The 7,127-nt window shown below is 46.2% G+C and overlaps 1 long non-coding RNA gene across 1 annotated transcript; it reads right to left on the minus strand.

Annotated features, from left to right (window-relative positions):
- Nucleotides 1-527: 527 nt before the first annotated feature.
- On the minus strand, nt 528-2,350 carry LOC129531760 (uncharacterized). The gene is made up of 4 exons (XR_008677146.2): nt 2,217-2,350; nt 1,991-2,098; nt 1,067-1,129; nt 528-910 (listed from the first exon to the last, which is right to left on the minus strand). It is a non-coding gene; the product is annotated as an uncharacterized lncRNA (long non-coding RNA).
- Nucleotides 2,351-7,127: the final 4,777 nt, after the last annotated feature.

The raw sequence follows: 7,127 nt of genomic DNA on the forward strand, positions 1-7,127 counted from the left end.
GGAGAAAGGAAAAGAGAATCAAGGATAAAGTTTTGCAAATCCAAAATCCAAAATCACATAATAGAAATAAGTTCAAATGTATCACTTTTTCCTACCAAACACAGAGGGATTAACCTCACATATTAAAATACAAAATTATCAATAGCAAAGCAGCACTTTCAAATTAAGGGCAAAAAAGAATGGAAATGAAACTACTAAGTAAATATTCACAGAAAGCAAGTTGCTATAGCAAAATTAATAGTTCAAATACAATTTAAGGAAAAAATAATAAACAGCAGGATGGATGCCACACGTGAGCAGTAGAACCAAGGAGGTGACACAGGGTTAAGTCCAATGCTGACCTCACCTCCAGGACACACATGGAGACTAACGGGAGCAGATCAAGAGAGGAACACTGGGATCATACTTCTCAATTTAAATGGAAAATAGACAAAAATCTTATGAGTTTATTAAAGGTTTAAAAATCACAACAAATACTGAATATACATTATTTTCTAGTACATGGTAATACTTACCAAATGGGACCATATTAGGTTGTAAAAGAAATTACAAAACAACTGGAGGTGGGGACCGAAGAATTAATAGAAGTAAGAACAAAAACCAAACCCCAAACCCCACATATTTTGGGGAAAATGGTACAGTGATTAAACGGTAAATCACTATAAATGTGAAGGGATTCACCTAGAATAGAGATAAGATGCTAGAGTTCAATCCCCAACCAGCGACAGCCTAGCATTCTGAAGGATGGCACAGGAAAGGGTGCAGTCCCAAGGGAGTACAGAGAAGGACGTCCTCAGGTCCTGAATGGAGAAGGATGTCCCTCAGGTACTGCACGGAGAAGGATGCCTCTCAGTCCTGGATGGAGAAGGATGTCCCTCAAGTCCTAGATGGAGAAGGATGAACCCCTGTCCTGGATAGAGAAGGATGAACTCTGAATCATGGATGGAGAAGGATGTCCCCCCGTCCTGGATGCAGAAGGACACACCCCAGTCCTGGATGGAGAAGGAGGCCCCCCAAGTCCTGGATGGAGACAAATGCCCCTCAGTTTCTAGATGGAGACAAATACCTTTGGGGACCTCATGTGGAAGGAGGCCCCTCTCCCATCCTTCACATCCATAGTTGTCCTGACCTGTTAACGTAGAACAAAGAGATTTGGAGAAATAAACATGGGGTTAAACTTTACTCCTAATCCTTTCAATCAACATTTTATAAATTCTAGATTTCATTTTATAAAAATGAGTCAAATGTATGACACAAATGCCATATAACAACAGATTAAACCTATTTTTCTAAATCTGAGTCCTGGCTACGGTCTCCATTATTCACTCTACTTTTCTGTATGTCTAAAGCTTTTCAAACTTGAAAATAAAAAAGTTCATTGAAGAAAATGTGACTGTTCAAAAATAAGTTTATTCTATGGGCTCCTTTGGAGGGGTTATGATCTACTAAAATTACTAGTGGATATATATTACAAGCTCAGTGGTGGAAACAGACAATAAGAAAATATTCTATTTTGTTAGAAATTAGTGTTGAGTGAATGTTAATCAAAATTTTAAAACCAAAATACATGGATGTAAGAATAGATTATTCCACTGAATTCTCCACTGACTTTAAGTCTAATTGCTAAATTTACCCTTTGCCCATTTCCCCTCCTTCAAATCTCCCAGTAACTCTTCATTTTCCTCTCCTGTCAATATTCTGTTCTCATTTATTTATTTTTTCCTATTTCCTGATTTTTTGAACAACTCTGAGGGACTCATGTTTTGCTTGTATTAGAATGAGTTCATTACACAAACCCCTTAGGCAACAAGACCCTCACCCAGGAGAGCACCTGGAGACTCCAGACCATGGAGCCTCTCCTGGTTTTGACTCAGGCTACCTGACAAGTGTGTTTGAGTTACAAATTGTTTAATTTTTTAGATCCCTTACGGAAAAAGAAGGATTTTAATAACCATTCATTTAAAATGCACATGGACATTTTATAACTGACATTTCTTGCCGTTTCTGCGCTGTGACCTCATGAGTAACTGCCTCTGAAGAACCTCACGATCCTCATTCTACCCTTGCTCCTCAGGCTCCAAAGGGCAAAGCCGGAAATCTGTGGATATAAAACACGGAAACATTCCGTCTCTGAAAGAAAAGGCTATAAACCAAAGACGGGAACGGGGACAGAACGTCACGCTACTGCCTGGTGGCATTTTGTTTGTTTTTCATACCTTGCCACGGATGGAACGTCTAAGCCCAATCCAATGACTTGTCTCCTCAGAGAAGCCCTATGAGATTCCTTTCCTTACAATCCCGACTTTCCCTTTTCAGGTGACAGGAGGCTCTTCTAGGTCAAGGGTTAAGTAACTTCTGCAAGTTTACTTGGCCAGTGAAGGGCGGGGTGGGAGTCAGCCGGAACCTTCCAGAACGTGAACCCCATGCTGCAGGTGCCATGCCGTGCGCTCACCCTTCGCTGGGGTTTATGCATCTGAAATTATGACATGGGAAACGTCCACACCACGCATGTAACAGGTGTGCTTTCTGTGCCCTCCAATCTGATAAGAGGTGGGGGAGTTTTTCTTGTTTTACTGATTTAATATGGCAAAGGCCTTTCACTGGAAATGGAAGGAAATGTCCCTCGCCAGTGCAGCCAGGAAGCTGTGAGGACAGTGTGGGGGGGGGGGCGACAATGACCCAGTAGAAGAGAACGGACAGGAGAGGAGACGCAGCCATAGACAGTGGGGGTGGAGCAGGGACGACGCGGCCATGGAGGGTTGGGGTTGGGGGGCGATGACCCAGGAGAACGGAACCGACAGGAGAGGAGACGCAGCCACGGACAGTGCAGGGGGGGCGACGATGACCCAGGAGAAGCGAACGCACAGGAGGGGAGACATCAGCCCAGGCGCCTTGTGATTGAATTTGCATTTTTGGGGGAGCCCCACAGGAAGCTGGAGGAATGTGAGACCAGACTCCGTCTTCAGGAGGCCACCGTGGCATTCGTGGTATCCGTCTGAAGAGCGGACTGAGGCGCGGGACGGGGAGAAGCTGTTTCCGCCAGGAGGAGGGCGCTTCCGGCGGGAGAGGGCGGGTCCTGGAAGATGAGAGGCGGCCCCAGCCGAATGGACCAGGAGGCTGGAGACCCACGAGACGAGGCTCTGGGTGACTGGAGTTAGGCAGAGGAGGCATCGGATCCGGGTTTTGCACAAGGGGGTGGATAAATTGCTGTTTGTCGAGGGTGTATTGGACCTTAGCACCCTGGTGTGTCTGTACGCCTTGTATGGTCTAACCATCAAGTCTGGGAGAATGGACTCCGCCAAGGGCGTTGAAGCTCTCAGATGTTTCCTCAGAGAACGGTGCTGGGAGCCGACTAACCTCCTGCAGGAAACAGCAGAGGCGTCCGGGGCTCCGTGTCCTCAGATAGTGACCGAGAGGATGCAAAAGGGCCATTTTCTGAGAATACAGCCAAGAGCTGCAGTGGGCTCTACGTCCTCCCACGTGACTAGGAAGAAACTGACGCCTTTATGTCTTCAGACGGGGTCCAGGAGGGACCGGGGCTCCATCCCAGGGCAGCCGGGTTCTTGTTTCTCCTGAACGCTAGCTGGTCCCTCTATCTTGAAAACGTTTTGTCATTGAAGTAAGGACAGGGTGTGCTTATCTGCAGCCAAAACAGTCTTCAGTGATGCAAATGTGCAGGTGACAGAATCTCCCTGATGCCACTGCTTTCTGAGCGTGCACCTGGAAACCCGGGCAGGTCGGTCCCAGGCTGTGCAGGGCGTTCTGCCGATCTAACCACCCAGAGCCAAGGTTTGCTCATGTATGAAAGTTAATCCATCTCCACAGCCATCCCCACAGTCATTTACACCAAAACCGTGAGAAAATGGCATACATTTATCCGAGGGTCGAAGCAAGCACTATTGTTTCCTAAAATATTCCGTAAGAATGCCCAGAAATGCAAACACACATGAGGTCCTAGTGCCTGGTGGGAACCTGAGGTCCTCTTTCAGGGAAGTTCCTGTGATGCTGCTGGGGCTAATAACAAAACATGAGGGAGCAGAGCCTAACTCCTGATCAGGTAATTATGCCAACGAAACAGCAGCGATGAAGCATTTAGGCAAATGAGCCATCTCATATAGCCGAATATCATTGCTCAGTAAATGATTCGCAAGATAGCCACCGTTAACTTTAAAAAAAAAGCCACAATTTATAAATTTGGAAAAGCAGAGAAGACTTTATTTCTTGTAAAGGGTTACAGCCTGCAAGGAGGCCACCCTATGGGCTGGGAAGTCCAGCCTCCTGCCAAGACCAGAGATGGGCACTTCCGGCAGGAGGGGTTGGGGCAGGAGCTTCAGACTGAACAGTTGGCTAAAGATACCCATTCATCAGGCACAGGAGAGCTGCGGATATTTACAAAGGTGGTGCTGACACATGTATTGAACAGACACGTGTGTAACATACGACTCATGTTCACCTTGGGGTGGAGATGTAACATTTAAATGTATTACAGTCAGGTCCTGTATGTCAAAAGGTGTTTTCAGAATGTGAAGGCAGCCTCTGTAAACCGGTCAGAACCCGTCTGTGGTCCGGGGTCGCTTAGGAGAGAGTTACTGAAATCAGCCTCTTGTGCAATCAAAGCTGTAGTTGTGGCTCATGGAGCAGTGTGTGAGCTGGATGAACTGCGATGGGTTTCATGTTGATTCAAGGCTAGTGCTTGTTTGGCTGCTAGAGAAGAAGAAAAACCTGGTGGCAGTGAGGACAGTCGATTCTTTGCGTGCGGGGTGTGTGACTTCACCCTTGCCTGCAATGGCCTTAGGTCCTGTTCATAATTTGGTATCTCATTGCCGCAAAGAGTCTGTTCTGTTCGTTTTTATAATCTCCGTTTTAAAGCTGGTTATTGTTGCGTCTAAACTGTAAACTGGAGGAGTATCTGAGGCCCGTCCAGCCTCCCATCCCATCACGGCCAGGAACTCAGCTGTAAGGTTTTTCTGGGGTTTCTGTGGCCATTCCATCAGTTGTTGGGGGGCGCTTAGGATTTTATTTTTAGTTTATATCACTAAGAGGAGAAACAATTAAAATGCATTAAAATTTTCCATGTCCCTCAGAAAAGTTTTGCATAGTAATTTTTGGTTATTCCACAAATTTATCCAATGGCTCTGCACATGATCATATTTAAAGCTTTCTAAGGGAACATACGAAATATAAAATCAAGAGCAATTACACGGTGGAAGTTTCAAGGCGGCACAATGTGCAGGAAAATGAGGCAGTGGAAGGAGAGGAAGGGGACTCATCGTGAACACTGGGTCAAAGGAGGATAGAGAGAAGTCCATGGAAGAACCTGCCTGTTTCAAGTTTGGGATATTCTGCCTAATCCAGGCTTCTATTTCTTCAAGCTTTTTAGCTGCTTTTAAGTTGTAGCCTTTGCTCTGTGGGGTCTGGAGGCTGGCAGAGGCCCAGCAGGAAAGAGCTGCCAGCTAATTCCAATAGCGCTGCTCTTCTGCCAAACGGAGTTGTTTAAATGTTGATTTTGGCAAAATCTGTGAGCAGGTTGCTCTCGCCTCCCCAGATCTCTCAGGATACTTTGTAAATCATCTGTGAGCACACTTTTACTGGTCCTGCAGCAATCTTCCTTACTTATAACCTATCAAAATATTTTAAAGTGACGCAGATCTGGGGCATGTGAGGGAGTGTGTAGACACATGCCCCACTGGGATCCACAGTGCCCTGAGACCCTCGTCTCCCCAACAGGCTGTGACAAGAGGGCACTCTGGGTCACCGAGGGGAGGTCGTGGAGGAGCAGAGGCCCTGTGTTGTGAGTGCCTTCTGACCCTGTGCGTGACCCCCTGTTCAAGTCCACAGGCTCACCATGGCCTGGAAAATGCTGGCACTGCTCATAAGTCCACCTTTGAAAATTGGCTTGAACATGAGAACATGATCATTCTTATTATATTCATTGCGTGTATTCAACAAGTGTTGTTTCGTTGTCCTTGTGTTAGGTGTAGGGTAGATGACAAAAAATCAGAACACAGTCAAGTGGGGAAGACAGACCTCGAGTCAGTGAACACGGTGTGCGTGTGTGTGCATGTGTGTGTGTGAGAAACAGAGACAGACTGTGAAAAAGACTGATTTAGAGGAAAGGTTCACTGTGATATTGTGGAACTTTCAGCCTAAAAATATAATTTTCAGAAATAGGACTCCGTAGATTTTCTGTTAATTGAAGCTTTTTTCAGAAATTTGGCTTAAAAAATATCTTCAAGACAGTGTTTTTGGAGGGGAGACTTGACCTCAGTTTTCTAAATAATAGATACTCCCAAGAGTTTAAATTTTAATAGGTGAACTATTATTGGTTCTTTAAATTCAGGTCCTCATAAACAAAGCAGGCACCACCAAGACTCACATTAAGCAATAGTCTAAGGAAACAAAGCCATCGGAGCACGGAATGACAGCACAGGAGGCAGTGTCTGGTCTCCACACCCCGCGGAGCAGGCCCACGTCACCCCCAGGAAGAAGGGCCCGGTCTCCACGCCCCGCGGAGCAGGCCCATGTCACCCCCAGGAAGAAGGGCCCGGTCTCCATGCCCTGCGGAGCAGGTCCACGTCACCCCCAGGAAGAAGGGCCTGGTCTCCACGCCCCGCAGAGCAGGCCCATGTCACCCCCAGGACACGGTGACAGCCCAGGCGGAGCAGGGAGGGCCCCAGATCAGAACAGGATGAGGACAGTTCTAAAAACTGTGAATCGTAAAAACCGCTGTCTTCCTAGAAGGATGACCGTCTTAAGGCTGCATTCCTCATGATACAAAGCATTTGAATGTTTCCCATGATGGAGAAAAGTGTTGAGTTTTCTTTTTAACTGGTTTTGTGAATGAAAACGTATACGTGGGCAGAGACAAGTCCCACGGGGGCCCGAACACGGTGGGCACGCAGGAAGCTGCCTTAAGAAGCGGGTTTTCCCCTTACCACACACCCAGCCATAGTTTTCTGTGTCCAGTGTCATGAAAATATTTGAACCAGGGACGCAAATGAAGTTCTATTCCTTACCAGATTTTTAAAAGAAGTTATTAAGTTTTTTAAAACCTTACTTGTCAAATGAGAATAAAACCTCTCTCTGTGAAGCACAAATTAAACAATGCAGGAACCAGATGGAAAACA

This window comes from Gorilla gorilla, chromosome 12 (genome assembly GCF_029281585.2).
Source record: "Gorilla gorilla gorilla isolate KB3781 chromosome 12, NHGRI_mGorGor1-v2.1_pri, whole genome shotgun sequence".
In the NCBI taxonomy this organism is placed as follows: Eukaryota; Metazoa; Chordata; class Mammalia; order Primates; family Hominidae; genus Gorilla; species Gorilla gorilla.